Source organism: Solenopsis invicta, chromosome 10 (assembly GCF_016802725.1).
Source record: "Solenopsis invicta isolate M01_SB chromosome 10, UNIL_Sinv_3.0, whole genome shotgun sequence".
Taxonomy (NCBI): domain Eukaryota; kingdom Metazoa; phylum Arthropoda; class Insecta; order Hymenoptera; family Formicidae; genus Solenopsis; species Solenopsis invicta.
In genome coordinates, this window is record NC_052673.1 from 16,170,023 (window position 1) to 16,187,158 (window position 17,136).

The following is a 17,136-nucleotide window of genomic DNA, read 5'->3' on the forward strand; positions in this document are numbered from 1 at the left end:
TGCCTAATTTTTATCTAGCGAGAGAATTTAAATTTTTATCTTGGATAAATTATTCCTCTGCAAATTTAGACGATTTGAAAATGTTTTGAAATATTTTGATTGCGTAGAAGGAAGTATTAGAATCTTAATTGCAATTAATCTTATAAGTGAAATAATTTCCAGGTTTTTAAATATTATGTAAATTTTGTTTGGTAAGTCTGTACATTGAGAGAAAAAATATCTTAGAACAAAATAAATTTATTTAACACAAAAAAAATTATTTCCTCGATGGGTGCCAATAGCTTATTTACTTACAGTCAAGTTAAAAATTTCTTAATTGCAATATTTAAATAAAATGAAGAAATAATTTTTGTTCAAGTAATTTTTTCTTACAGTTCTAGAAAATATTTACTGTTAAACTATTTTTATATTCAAGATAATCAATTTTTTAATCAAAGAAAACATTTTAATTAAATTTAATAATATTATTATTAGTTTATTTTTATGTAAAATATTGATTTAAATGTAAAAAATGTAGAAATACAAAATTGTATACGTAAAGTAATATGTCTATATACTTAAAAGTATATTTTTATTTAAACCAAATAAACAAATGCTTGCATCAAAATATACGGTTTTAAGAAAATGTATTCTTTTCATTAAAAAAAATTTTCTCTCAATGTACATGTAAAAATACAAAAAACAAAATTATTATCAAACATTATTATGTATAATATTTTAAATACTTATTGCAGAAGTAGAAAATTATATACATAAATATTATCAGATAGAGAATATTAATATTATTTATATAAATCTTATTTTTAAACAAGAGCTATTAGAAACGTGGACATTGAAAAGCTGTGCTCTCGTTAAGTCTAGCTTAAGGGCAAGGCACTATTAAAAGATTTAAATCATAACGCAGAATCTATGATTATGAGTTGGAGGAACAACGCTGGAAACTACATTTCACAGCAACAAATTATATGCATGTTACAAGTGAAAGAAAAAGTATGCGATCGGGAGTACGAAAGCGAAAGGGTTAAATAATCCGGCGCGCGCGTCGGTCGCGAAATTCGCGCGGCGATTTACTCTCGCCAGGTGCTTGGAAATGATTAATGCTACGTGCGCGATAAATGCTCACGCGATTACGCGAGATCGCCGCCGGTAGCAAGCGAACGAGCGAGCGGGCGAGCTTCGACGTGAGTATCGCATGCGTACAATTAGGCTTGACGGACGGAACAATGGCGAACGCCGCTCGCATACGTCCCCGAGATCGGTAATAACGGCAACGATCGAAAAACCCACGCGCAGATTAGAATTTTTTAGACGACGATCGATTTACTTAGTGATTCAGTTCACGTTGATCGCCTGAATCGCTTTTCCGTGTGTCTCGCGATCGAAAGATCGGCCAGCGACCATTAAGATCGTCGCTCGACAGTGAACGACACATGGAATTAATAAACTTCAGCGATTGAGCTTTCGAATATTTTGCATTGGCATTTGTTGCAGTATTAATGATACAAATTGTTTTCAAGCAGTTGTTACAAGCGATCTTAGTGGTCATCTAAAAAACAAAAAAGAAATTCATTTGTTGTAAAACGGTTGCAAAACACTTTTTAAAATGACAGAACGCTTAACTGTTGTAAAAGGAAAGACCACTTGTTACCAAATGTTAATCGATCATTATTGCGTATCAGTCTCATGTTGATCCGAGAAAGGAACGTTAGGAAAGTGATCATTTATCATGAAATGATTTTCATTGAACAACCGTTCAATAGCGCTAATTGTATAGGAATTATAAAACATTCTTAAGAAATAAGATAATGAGTTAATAAGCTTCATATGGATTCACCATGAATTGCTGATCTATTATATTATAATCGCTTTATACATTTAAATTGCATTCACAGAATTATGTACATTTGTACAGGATGTTTCAATAGCAGCAGCCGTTGCAAACTGAACTATTAGATAAGTGTTCAGCAATTTTCTCAGAAAAGTTTAGTACCTCTACCTTTAAATGCAATAGTTTGTTTTTTTAAGTTAAGCCGTTGATATTTACTTTTCTTTGAAAAACGATTCGGAATTCGTTCAAAAAGTACGTGAACTGAAAAGACACCAGGTATATATGGATCACCTCGTACCAGACGATCAATACATTAATTAATAGTAATGACTTTTATCTGAATGCTCGTTCAAGGCGTGTTCGGAGAGCCGCGAAAAGACGACTTCCTACCGCCGGGTCCGTCGATTGCTTATTAACGATATAACCCGATAGCCGTGTATGGCATTACATTTAATTATGCCGCAGTCGCGGTGCAGTTTGATTGACGATGAATGCGGCGGCGTGGCGCGGCGCGCCTCGATTTTATGACGCGATATTTATGTATATCCCCCGGATATATTCCGGATATATAAATATAGCCGCCGCTATCTCTATATACGCGAAAGCCCGTACCGCGCGACGGCATTTCCGTTCCGCATCGAGGCTGTATTGTTCGGAAATCTGACTCGTGGGCGACACTTGCGATGTCGCCGCCGATTTAGTGGCATTCCGGCGCATTCGTTCCAACACAATACGTCGTATCGAACTAATAAGAAACGCGTTCCTCCGAGCATAATAATGGATGCAGTGGAGAAAAATCGATTTCGTTTTAATTTAAGAGTCATTGTGCTTTAAGCCTTCTTCTATTCAACCCTACAGAATTTTCTTTTTACGCACTTTCTGTCTATACAATTTTTTTTATGTGGAAATCTTTATGTATTTTAAGGAATGGATGGAAATTAAAGATAAATATATACAATATAATAAGAAATAATGAAAACAAGAGACAAATCGTATTGTAGAACTAGAATTAAAAGCGTATGTATTAAAATGAAATACGATTTCGATTTCGCCAGTTTGTTGGCGCCAGGAAGTCCAAACTTTGTAGAGGCCAGAGCGACGTGATGATATATATCATAATGGGAGCGGGAAACATGAAAATCGTAAATGCGGAAGTACGAGCGGATCGGCAACAGAGAAGAATAGCGAGAGAAAAAAAGAAGGAGGGACACGCGGAAGTGCGGAGCCTTGAGGAAGCCATTTCGGGACGAGTCCTCGTGTCGCGCCGCGCGCCGTATAAAGCGCGCCGTTCCACCGATCGAATTTGCCTGGCTGATCGTGATTGGTGGTACATGACATTGCCAGAGAGCTGTTCGAGTAATTTGAGAGCCAAGCGATGATTGCCGGCGTAACGAGAACGACCCCGAATAATGAATAAACATATCCGCGACGCGGAAAAAGTTGTTTGCAAACATTGCAAAAGTTCGATGTAACGTCATGCGACGCGGTGGGCGAATGATGACTTTTCGGAATACTTTTTGCGATCCAGCTGATCCGTCACACGAACGCCTACCACGCGGTTTTTGTATTCTGCGCGGTTAAGCTCTGCTCCAAACATCTGACGAATAAGCAATCAACCTCAAAGGCAATTTTTATGCAAATTTGACATTGTCACAATCGGATACACCTAGTCACATGTTTAGTGATTTGTCCACAATGAAGATTTTTGGCGTGATTTATGAGCTAATTTCTTTAGCATCGAAGAAAGAATAAATAATAATAAATCATCTCTTTTTTTATCTGTTAATTTTAATTTACCGTTGTATCGACAAAATTGCAAAACGCATACATTGATCTTTATATATAATTATATACAATCCCGTTATAATTGTTTTTAGAAAAAATTTAAAGAAATGTCTTTGACACTTTTATTTTTATAGGAAGAAATATTTCAATATATCTAAATAATAATTCTTTTACAGAAAGTAATGTGAACCGGAGTGTGTCTGAATCATGCATTATTTTGTCGCAAACGCACGATTCGTGAACGTGACTCGCATTTCGGTGGTCGTGAACGTTTTTAGAATCGTTTGATTTACGCGGACAGGAGAGAGCAACTATGCTTTCTTAAGAGCAAGATGTGATTCACATCGAAATAGACGCGCGCCGCCGCTTTTAGAATGAAGATGAGTAAACTCGGGTCACGAAAGAGAATTATATTACAAAAGGGGGATAAGGATAAAGCGGGCGTGTTAACTCTGTCTGGGTGAGTATCGACGTGCCACTTTTTAAAAGGTCCAGCAACCTTGCAGAAACATATAAGGTCCGACACGCGTATCGACGCGTGTAATCCACCAGAAATCGATAATGATGGTTATCTTGATGCCAATAATGAAAATAAAATATTCCTTCGTAATGAAAGAATTTATTTCAAAAGGGAGAAACACTTGCCATGCACTATAGCTTCATTCCTCGAGATAAATTTATTCATTACAAATTACCTGTAATTTAATTTTATACATTCTGCTCTTAGAAAGGTCAAAATGTTTTTCGCGTTATTATTCTCGCTTCTTAGAGATATTATATTTCCTCCCGGACTAAGATAGTGAATAGAACTTGATACGCGAGAGCTAAAGTTACGAAAGCTCCGGTAGCTTTCATGGAATGCGAAGCTGCGCTTTACCTTGCTTGCTTTCGGCTCGCTCTGATTTTAGTTGCCCCGCATACGCCACAGGTCGAAAGTTCGTATGACCGACGTCGATTATTTTTGACCCGGAAACAAATGTAGTTTTTAGCATGCGGAAATAGATAATCGTGTATAAAAAAATATATATCTATAATATAATAGACATTAAACATGTTAAATACTTGAATAAAATAAAATTGGTAAATTAATATAAATCGATTAATTAAATCTTGATCTAATTACTTAAGACGAGACGTAAAGATTACAATTTCCTTCACTAATAACAAAAAAACTCCTGTAAATTTGATTTATCAGACAGTCTGTCATTATTAATGAGAGAGGAAAAGTTGATAGGAATAAAATGGACTATGTCGTACTTGTAGTATAATGAAGAATGCCTAATAATAATCTGCATCGCGATAACTCTCAATCTCACAAGAAAGGGTAAATTGCACGCGGAAGACGATCTTTGAGCGTATACGTATCCATCGTACACCTTGGATCTCCTCAAGTAGGACAGGTGGAAAAAGCAAAGGTCGCCATATAAATAGCCGCTACATCTGTGGGTGCAACACCCAATAGCAGTAGAACCAGGCTTACCGTAATGTGGCGATGTCGCCACACTCACGTGCGTGCGCGTATATACGCATGTAAGGGCGTATCTCGCTTTTTCCCGACGATTTCTGACAAGGTGTGCGTTGCGCCTTGCATTATGGATATGTTTACTGGGTTGGGAGATCGTGACGAGCGGAAAAAGAAAGAGAGAAACACTTGAGCGTGCCGTGCACTTCCGGTTATACGAGCGTCATCGCTTTTACGCGCGACCCGGCGCGGTGCATCACGACGATATAGAATGTCCGATTTTTTAGCAAAATCGCGCAAGAGGAAGGCGACGTTACGAGCGTTTTCGCGCCGCTTCTGGATGTTACGCGGAAAATTAATGGCGCGCGATGCACGACGCGGCGCTTCCTGCTACGCTGCTTGCGAAAGGGAAATTGAGATTGCGCGTGCTAAAATGCCGTGAAGTGAAAGACACCGCGAGAAACGTAAGAAGGCCGTTGAATACGTCTTGGAATATTTCATACGGAGATTTATTTTTATTTCCGTTAATCGTCAAACTCAAGGATCAACAGACCTTCTCTTTGTTGAGATGCGATTTACTTATACTCGGTTAACTATAATTATTGCAATATAACGTTCACAATGTAAACTCTCATTAAATCTCGTTTGTCTTTTTCACTTTTCGACATTAATTTGAAAGTCATCCAAGACTACAAAGAAGCTTAAAATATCATGGAATTATTTCCAAGCTGTCCAAAAGAATAATGCAGTTCGTTCAATGCATTGTGGAGCGGGAAAGGTAAAAAGAAAAAAAAAATAGGCAATTCACAAAGCAGCACAAAGTTGTTGTCCAATCGGCCGGACATTCGCACGAGTCATCGACACTGTCCTTCGCTGTCGAGTGCATGACTAATTTTAAGGTTCGCGGCGACTGTTTTGGGCCGGCGAAGTTTAATGCGGCATATGGAGAACGCCGTGAACCCGTGGATGCGGCCGATCGCGGGGTCCTTAGGACTCCCTTAGATGGCAGAACTTTTTATTCGGAATTATCCGACGGAGGCCGGGAACGGATCAACCGACAAGGATACACTTCCTATTAGCGCCACCGTGACTCGCCGTATATGGATTAAGGCGTACTGGCTCGCGGGTCAACCGGTCGCAACGAGAGACTCGCACTGCTCGCAACAAGGTCACTTCCGAAATACCCGGTCGTTTTGTTTCGAAACGCGAAAATACCGCCGTGATTTGCATCTTCTCTATCGCAGAAAAACTTCAAACGCGCGTACTATCTTTATGGGATAAATCGTGTACTCATTGGTCATCGAATGATTATCGTCTATTTGAATTCATTAGCCTCTAATTAGAAAAAAAAACGTAATATTCCTTAGCTCTTTAAAGGAAATCGTAAGTTTAGATTCTAACGGAAACTTGATTTTTTTTACAATTTATAATGTATAAGAAATAAAGTTGTATGAAATTAATAGTAAAACAGACTTATTATCAGATCTTCATACAATCTTTAATTAAATTATTAAGCATTGCGCAAAACATTGATTAATTTTATTTTTATGTTTTAAAAATGATGATGAAAATCATGTTTTGTAATACCGTTAGCTAGCTATCGGAAATCAAATTCTTTTAAAATTGTCAAAACTGGGAGGTAAATTGAAAAATGTTTATCATTGTTTACTTATTCGCGAGCCGTGCTTTCGTCAATACCCGTCATCATGTAGATCTGATCATCATTGATTATCGGCACTCTGATTTTCATCTCGCCTTCGGGCATCACTCATTCGCGCGTAACGCCGTGATTATCCGCTCTTTGTTATTATCTCTTCGCTAAACTCTGCAATTTGGAGCGGTACGGCGCGGCGTATACCTCCGCCGTAATCGCTTTAAGTCGACTGCAATGGACAAAGTGGTATCCAAGATCAATGTCCATTTCTACCAATATAGATTAACTTTAATCTCGGTATAACTTACTCTTTGTCAAATTCTGAGAACTAAAAAAAATGTAAAGAATAAGTTGAATTTGGAACAAAATTAATTTATCATTGCTTAATTTATTATTTATTCATTGGTGGAAATAAACATATAAGAGAAAAGTATAATTACATCGTTGAAAAATAAAAATAATTTTAATAGAAATTTTAAGACTTTTCTTAGTTAATCCATTCAGTAATTCAGTAAATATTAATTACTGCAAGTAATGTTTCTTAATTAAATTTTATTGTAAAAATCTCCACTAATTGCTACAGAATATATGATATTTACGCTTGCATTTCAGCTTTTGCGGACCATTTTGTGTAATCTCATAGCTGTTTTTCGAATTTTTCTGCAAGAAGCTATTAAAATTTCTTCTTTACGAGAGGAAGACTGAATAAAAACGTCGCGATGTACTTTTATGAGCCCAGATAACGTTACATTTTCCGGAGAGTTACATCAACCCGACGTAATCGCGCCCAAGTATCGCAACGAATCGGTGCACTCGATTATTACGATAAACCGTATTACGATAAACCGCGTCATCCGCCAGGCAGCCGGAAGCGGCACGCAGCGGTTGCCACGTGCGTGTCACCATGCCATTGGCGATCGGGTATCGTCTTCCGCGCGCGTGTACAAGCGGCCAATTAACTCGCCAGAAGATGATCCGCTCTAATCCCGTATCGGCTCTCAGAAAGGCGTGCACCTGCACCAGTTTCCCTTCTTCGATGATCGCGGGAGGTCCAAAGGCACACCCTTCAATTACACTCGTGTGTTTCAATCTTTTTGTTCCGAATTACTGCACGAATCATTTATTCTCAAAATAATATTAATCTAGTTTCAAACTTTATAGATCTCTATCCATGAGAATAAACTGACGTGATTACAACGATTTTGAAAGCTAAACTTGTCACATTTTCATAACGAGGTAGCTCGATCGCTAATTTTCTGTACTATCGAGTCGAATCTTGAAACGTCTGATAATTTTTAACGACGTATTTTACTGTATTTTGTGTAAACATCACAATAAAACATTAATATGGCAATTAAGAGACATTAAAACAAATATCTTTTATTTGAATTATGATAATTTTCACGATTTGCGTCATCAAATTAAAAGTTAAACTCTCGTGTCTCGGAAATGAAAGATACGAAACGTCAGCGGATTTTTATATTAGGCTAGTTTTGATACAATCTGTATCATGTAGATATGTACATCTGTAACACAAGAGAGAGAGAGGATTGAGAGACGGCCATTCTACCTTTTCCGGAGCACGCAACGCGGCTGTACCGGACGGATTAATGGATACGCACGGTCGTCATCATGACGCGGACGGACCAAGGTACACGCGGCTGAGGAGGGAAAATAAAAAGGGGAACGTAAAAGAGAAGGGACGTAGGGGGAAGCGTATATGCGCCTTCATGGGTAGACTTCTCGTCGGAAGGATGCACAGCGATAATTGGCGATGCCTTTAAGCATCGCTATAGCTCCGGGTGTACCTATTATACCTACCGCGGCGCGTGCATTATGACGAATGAACGTGCACACGAGAAGGACGCGTAAGTTCGCCTCTCTGTCTTTCTCTGTACCGCCGCCGCCGCCGCCGCGTCGTCGTTATCCGCTGCTATGAGTCCGCTTTTCTATTGTACACGTAAGACTGTGTCCAAGTGGTTGGACATGTTGGCATACCGTTTAATGCAACTCGCGATGGAAAATAAAGATTCAGCACTTGTCTGATTAACCATTCCCCTTTTCAATAAAATTCTAATTTTCGGCTAATAACTGTCTCTCTGTGATTCTTACTGCTAGAATAGTAAAATTGAAAGTGATATTTTTATTCCCGCTGTTCTAACCGTGTTTCTAAAAAGCGCCAAACTTATAGTAGTACGTTGTATCTTAATCGTATTTATCGTAGAACAATTCATGTTCCTTGTCACAAAAATAAATTACGTTTCATTCCTCAACGATATAGAGGACAGATTGCACAATGATCCTCGACTAACTGTTAACACAATGCGGCTGTGTGTCAGAGGTTAAACACGCCATCGATCGTCATCTCGGCTTCATCGCAACGTCTACCGATTTCTTACTTTGAAGTCAAAGCGATATCACCCTGAAACCATCTCACCTCGGACTACCACAGCGACTCGAGGTAGAATTTCAGGAGGACGAGTCTTCCGGGTGGAACTACTATTACTATACCACTAGTACTACTTTGCAGGCCTAAAGGGTTAAACGTATCGCAAGAAACAGACCTCCGCGCGCGGCGATGCTGGGCAATGCTTCCTCTTCCCATCGCGATCTCCATTTCCCCGGGCAAAAAAGTTGCCGCGCGCAGCGGCGGCGGACTACAGTCACCGTCTCTCTACAAGGTATGCTAAGCTAAGCGCAAGAAGCAGCGGCGGAGGCGGCCGCGGTCGGTCTCTCGGACAACCTCGAAGGTGGAAGGAAGTGGCAAGGCAGCGAGCAGCGGCCAAGCTAGGCGTGAGTCATCGAGGCGAGACAAGATCTCGGGTAAGGAGGCGGCCTTGATGCCGCGAAACCGTTCGCGATATCGGAACGCCAGCTCCGATCGTCGTCACGTCGCGCGCCGGTGGATCATAGACCGCTCCAAGGAGGATTAGGGTAAATTGAAGCTATATAGGGTGGTCAAGGAATATCGGAAATCCTTCAACAACGGGCTGTTAATAACCTGTGCGATACGAGAGGGCAAGTCCTTTTAATCAACGCATTTTTCTATGAAAAAAATGTATGTATATTCGGCTAGAATTTGAAATTTTGCAGTAGACTATCTCAAATACGACTTATTATTGTTGTTTTATTAATATTAATATTTTATATACTTTGTACGCATTTACGTAGAAAGAATTAATAGGGGCAGTTTGTCTGAAATTGCGTAGAAAAAATACTGGGAAAAGGAATGATCAGTTCTAAAAACATTTTATCAAGCGCGAATAATGAAACGCGAAAATTCATTTACCGCAAGAGGAAGATCAGATGCGACGTTTTGCTTCTAACGTTATTAATTTTTTATAATCGCGGCGCCTGTTCCGGAACCTTAATAGGAAACGACAGTGATTTTTTAACTTGGATACATGAAATTGAGGGCGACACTGCCATAAGCGCATTTGCAGAATGTTGACGCGCACGTTGTAATGAAACGTGTCTCCGATCCGTGAGTTCAGTAGCACGGTCGACCGGTACCGATCGATCAAAGTGACGAACCTGTTCTTCAGAAGTGCACAATTTTACGCCGTCGTGGAGTATCAACGAAGACGACGTCTTCATTCCGCGCGTTAAAGAAATACAAGAATGCAAGAGTGCAGCGAAGACGAGTTTTGTGGTTCTCTTGGGAGAGAAGTAAGAATAAAAAAGAAACGCGGAAAAACTGAGAACTGAAACGATTTTATCAGAGTATTTATAAGAAGATAGTATGTCATTAAATAACATTTAATTACATACTATCTTTTCATAATTTTCTAAATGAAGACTCTTTCAATCTTTATACAGTAAAGAGAAACTGAGGAGAGCGACCACGAACATTTAATTGTGACTATACTTATAGTTAATTTTAATATAAATTGTCAAATTAATTCACTTACCGATTGTTGTTGTTGTTGTTGTTGATGTTGTTGCTGCTGCTGCTGTTGCTGCTGCTGCTGCTGCTGCTGCTGCTGCTGCTGCTGCTGCTGCTGCTGCTGCTGCTGCTGCTGCTACTGTTGATATTCTCCTTCCAAATTCTGAAAATATAATAAATATATGTATTAATTAACAGATATTATTTAAAGTGAAAAATGCATGTCTGCATGTCTCTTCCACAAAAATTAAGATTCTTTCTGGGTTCATTTTGAAGATCAATATAAGGGTTATTTATAAAAAAAATTGCTATTTACTTTCAAAATGGTGGATCCAATATGACACACCAAAATGTAAATTTTTTGAAAATTTTGGTATAGCGTAATTTGGTACATTTTAGCAGCGTGCGCCTCAGCTAACGCAGTTTCAACTCAACGATTTTATACTCTTAGTGAGACTTTCTTGCATCGCATTAAATTCTTATATCATTACGAACTCTCGTATCATTTGTTAAATCTGCTTACGCGTACCGATTGTGGCAAAAATAGTATGTTTATTAAATAGTGTGTTTATTAGACGTTTTCGATGATAAAATCTTGCGTTATCGCATCTTTTAGCTTTGATTTCAAGAGTGTAGTGCAAAGTATCGTCATAATCTGCTTTCGCGAGTGTTATATCAAGAAAAAATATTATGCTTTTAATGCTGAAAATCCGAACAAACTAAGAGGAAGAGGAGGTCTGGTAGAGGTATCAGGCGCCGGCGGAGCAACATACGGTAAATATAATTTATTTATATATTATATCTTACGCGCGGAAGTGTTGATCATTTTTTAATTGAATAATCTGCAAAAAATAAAAATTAAAAAAAGAAATTTTTTTCCATTATGAAATCCTATAAAAGCTTGTATTTAATAGATAAGGTATTCTAAAATATTACATGATTATTCCTAATAATTAAACATTCACTTAAGGAGCATATAAAAATTATACAGTAATTTTTTTTAAATATTAAATTTTTTTCTTGCTTTAATTTGGATTTTACATTTGATTGTTACAGAATCATCAAAGCGATGTTGCAGAACATGTATATATTCTTACATCACGGATTGTATCAGATAAATGTAATAAAGGAATTAAAAAAAGTCTGCTAATAAATATTTCCGTCATTTGCAACATATTTTAGTAATTATGTACACGGCAATTAGTTTATTTCTTATCGATTTAGTATTTACAGTTTACAGTAATCTATTCTTTTGCATGATCAGTTTTATAACATTGACGAATTAAATTTATTCAAATAATATGAAAAAATAATCTCTTTATTTATAATTAAAAGAATTAGCATTCGTTTGTTATAATATTCTTATAATCTCTGAAATATAACATAATAAAATAATTATTGACAGAATGATAGATGTAACAAAATAAAGATAAAAAATATAAAACAATAAAATGCGTATGTGTATGTGTCCGTGATTAAATTTATAGTTTATATACATATATATAGTTTTTTCAATTTATCAATATATTTTAAAATTTTTTATACATTTTTTATATTATTAGATAATATATACAATATATATTATTATTTAGTATATCATATTTTTGCGTTTATTAGATTTGTTATTAAGTTAATATTATTTTGCACAAAAGCAACAATATTTATATTTAAATCAAAGCTGAAATCGACGCATAATTCGACGTGTATCATCGGCGACAGAGACGTTCCTCTTATCAAATATCATGTTGCTTTAAAGTATCAGGGCAAATTATTGCGGAAGAGTAAGCATCCAGAGAAAGCGATTTCTTTGGGCTTAATAAATTTTATTAGCTAAACAAATTTATTTGGAATGATTCAAACAAACCAATATTTGAATTAATAAGTACTAATACTAATAAGACTAATAATAGTGTTAATTTTGTTAAATAATAAATATTGTTTAAATGAAACAATATTATTTAATGAAATTAACACTATTATAACAATAATATTTTTATTCAAATAAAGAATGTCTTATGTAAATTGTTAAAATATATTATTTCAATGAAACAACTTTCAATCAAAGTAATGCAAATAGCTGACAACCATCTCATGATAATCTTTCTCCACTATACATATATAAAAATAAATTCATTTAGCTACAGTAAAATTTATAAATCCAAAGAAATTCTTCGTGTGGATACTCGACCTGAAAATAATTTTGTTAGATTATCAAAATAGTTATATAGTACACTCAAACCGGTTGCTAGAATCTAAACTTTTACAGTACTGCTTCATCATGTTTAAACGTCCTTCATAATTATTTTAATAGTCTAATAAAATTATAAGTATAGAGTTTAAGTTAATTGTAGGGGTTAAAAAATTTCTTAATCACTTGGTGCAATAAATTTATAAAGAAGTGTTGAGCAGAACCATAATCTCGTTTCTATTTTTGATTCCGCAACATTTAATCTAACACGTATTGCGAACTTGATCCTATCTTTGGGGCAATCTGGCCTAAGCAGGATGTCCTTGCGAAAGGTAAATCACGCATAGAAATATATTTGCAGCCTTCCGTAGTGGTGTGCGGTGGAAAACACCTGCATTTTAGTAGCCTAGAGCGGCAGACAATCGTTCGTTGCTGGCCTTCCGTGGCGGCACGTTGCGAAATCGTCATTGCTAACAGTACGATTGCGACGATAACGACGAGGCGGTTGCTATTAGAATCTTTCCGTATTGCTACACTTGCGATGTATGCATGAATAATTTAACGTGAATCCATTTGAAATAATTCAAGGAGAAGATCGCGCGAAGAATCTTCAGATGCAAAAAGATTTCATTATTTTCTTAATAATTTAGAAAATGGTTTCGCTGTCGAAACGGTGAATGTATGAAATAAATAGACATTAAAGAAAAAAATCTTTCAATAAAGCATAATTATATATAAAGTTGTTAGTTGAATTAAATTAGAATATTTCTCGCACGAATAAAAGTAATCAAGAGTGTACGTCGCGTCTTATATGTGTAAGGCAATGTCTGCAGAGTAATTTTTGATGTTTCTCTTGGTTAACGCCACCCGTGGTGTAAGAAGATTGAAAAAAAAAAACGAAACAGAATGGAGAGAGAAAGAGAGAGAAGGATGTAAAGGGAAAAAGCGGGCATTACCAAAGAAAGACCCGTTGTCGCCGGTAAAATCAACCGAATGGAAAAATCGGACGTCGGATTGGCTCATTACCGATTCGGCATGTGAATTGCTCAATTTGCAGCTTCAAAGGCATGAACGAGCTCATCTGGGTGCAAGCACCCAGGCCGAGACAGGGAATAAGAAATCGCCGCATTGATTAGGTATATTAAGGTAATGGCGAAATTAAGATATTTATTCACAGTATTATTTACAGTTCATCATATATAATTTCCTATTGAAAACTTCTAATGCGGACAATGAAGGCGAACTTTAATCTCTAATCTGTCTAACAGACGATGAAGCACTGAGTTTTATATTAAATAATGTATTGCGTAAAGTACATGTTTATTCTTTCAAATTTTTGTGTAATATTTTAATTAATTTATCCGTGCTTCATTAAATATTAAACTCCTTGAACAATATAAGCTTGTAAAATCAATAAAATATGCAATTCAGTAAAGTAATTATTTAATGTATTCTGTCGGCAGCTCGCTCGTTAATTAATTTATTCGACAGATCAATAATCTTCAGATTAATATCGAAATATATTTTCTAATAATGACAAAACATTGCATTTTTTGCATACTTTTGCGTGTAAATATGCATATGAATATAAGTAAATTTCTATAAAATGTTAAAATCTATTTTATTAGATTGTAAATAGAAAATTATTTTTGAATAAGTCTGAAAAATGTATAATTATTTCTAAAAATATATATGTATTGTATATTTGTAGATTGTCATAATATTGGTGAACACATAATTAGAAATAAGTGCAAGGCTAACAAATTACGTTAATGTTGCAATTCATTTAAAGAAAACAATCGCAGAAGCAAAAATATACTTGGCTACTGTTAGATAGGTTATTCATTATAAACTTCTATTATATTTACACAATTTGCCACTCGTTATCAATGCATTTACTTTTCATGGCAGTTATGATAAATATATTTTTTATCCTTTTTTACTTTTATTTATTTTTTGTTATTATTTTATGCTAATTTATTATTAGATTTTTTCTAAAGTGCTGATATTTTGCCGATATAAATGCAAGTATTTTTGTATTATATTATAACTACTAACATCTTTTAAACAATATTTGTGAAAAAAATAGATTTTTTTTTATCTTTTTGTTGTTAATAATTTATGTTTGTTTCATACATGTGGAATTATAATTAAAAACGTTTGAACGACTTTCAAACAAGTTTTAAAGAACAAATGATAAACGGACAAGTAATGCCATCTATTGAGAGTTGCTTTCACTAATGGAATACTCGTCGGTAAAGCATTAACTCGCAACTACTTACAATATGTTTTTATCATATGAGAGAACAAGTGAAAAAAAGAATATTTTTGAAGACACTAGTAATTACAGTTAATATAATTTTCAAAAATATAAGAATTTAAATCTTTAAGAATAATATAAAAGACTCACCAGTACGATGCACACCGATGGTTTTGCATTGAACTGTAAAATATAAAAAAACTAAATTAAATATTTAAATAAAATGTGAAATATTCAAATAAAATGCGAAAATAAAAATTAAAGCGCAAGTCAAATGTAAGGGAACAGTAAGTGACAAAAGCGTAAACTTTTAGAAAGCGTAAATTGAACCGGCAAAATATGAAAGAGACATTTAGCTCTTGAAACGTTTCTCATATTCGACTTATGATCCGATTCTTCTTTTCGCCAAGGCGACATCGTAAACCGAATAGTTTATCAAATGTTCTACGTACGCGACAGTCGCGCGGAAAAAGCCAGTAATGTTGCAAGTGACAAATAATAAATAATATATGTTACACACTCGTGGCTGCTCTCCACTGTCGCTCGATGCTTCTCCGAGCCTTCCTCCTCCTCTCTTGCCCCTCCATGGCACTCGTGTATGTATGTATAGTACACTCGCGAAAACACGGTTAACCTTAACCGACCGCGCATCCCCAAAATACGATGCTCTAGCATTTCGTATGGCACTTACGACGTTAATCAAACGCGACGCGCACTTTACTACATCGAGCAGAATGATCAACGTGAAAGATTACGCGATACGCGATTTCATCAGAACGAATTCACTCGACATTCGCGAATTCGGAAGGAGCGAACGAACGTCGCACCGCCGTGGTGAAGAGAATTCCAAGGTTCCGCGGCAAACTTCACGCGCTCCACGAGCAACACGGCGCGGCGTTGTTGTAACCTGAATGTTCCTAGCTGCGTGTTGCATACTTACCGCACTTCGAATTCTCGCGTTTCATTGCGATTACTTGTCCGCATTGTAACGCAAATGTAATTAGGACGAGAGATACCCGGGAAAGGCATTTTCGAAGATTAATCGTCTGTTGCCCGCGCGATGAATTTCGACGGAATGAATCTCGCGGAATCGTGCCTTTTAACAAACAATCTGTGTGAATTCTGTTTAATATAGTGCTACGCGATAATCGCATTCGAAGACGCGATTAGATACGGAGTTAACAATGACTGAATTCACTAATTAAATATTTCGCGGCGCGACTCAACTCGGAGACGATTCACTCCCGCGCGATGTTACGTTAGTAAATGATGACGAGACGGAGAAGGAAGTGACGTCGACAACTTCAGATAGTGCAACGCAAATCGAATTCATAATTAATAAAAAAACACGATTGATCATGCAATCGATAACATACACTCATAATTGATTTTTACATTATACATTTCCAACGTAGATTAAATGATACTTCAAGTATATAAATTAATAAATTATCGACTTCTATATTTGCATTATCAGAGATTCAACGACTCGCGTATTATACCGACCGAAATGAGTAAAATTCAAATTAATTTAAAATTTAATATACACAGAAAGAACGGTTTACTGAAATATATAAAAGGCAGGCTAGATAAAAACTTGCAAATAATTGTGTTATGAATCATTAAAACAATTATGTAGGGCGCTGAAATATGTATTGTAAAAAGTTTCGATTTTTTAACAATCAGCTTGAGCGTCCAATATAATTATTTGGATGGTCCAAAATAATTGTTTTCTGCATTTTAAACTTTTTAAATAATACGGCAAAACTTTTTTTTTGCTTATTATGCTTGACTGCCATTGAAAAGAAAAATATGAAGATCTAGTATCTTTTAAAAAAATTTTTGTATGACGATAACAAAACATAAATTTGCTTGTATGCGTGTGTTTTAATATATATTTTATTAATAGTTTGATTCTTTAAATGTTTTAATTTGTATATGATATGGCATATACGTGTAAAATTATAAGTGAAATTCTATTTTAATTATAAGTAAAATTGTATTTCAAATAATACAAATTAGACTATATAAAAAAATAAGTTTAAGATAACCAAATAATTAATTATATTGAAC

The 17,136-nt window shown here is 35.8% G+C and overlaps 1 long non-coding RNA gene across 1 annotated transcript; it reads right to left on the reverse strand.

Annotated features, from left to right (window-relative positions):
* Positions 1–10,729: 10,729 nt before the first annotated feature.
* Positions 10,730–16,867, reverse strand: LOC105197828. Its single transcript, XR_850843.3, has 3 exons — positions 15,584–16,867; positions 15,214–15,246; positions 10,730–10,778 (listed from the first exon to the last, which is right to left on the reverse strand). It is a non-coding gene; the product is annotated as an uncharacterized LOC105197828 (long non-coding RNA).
* Between the last annotated feature and the right edge of the window lie 269 nt (positions 16,868–17,136).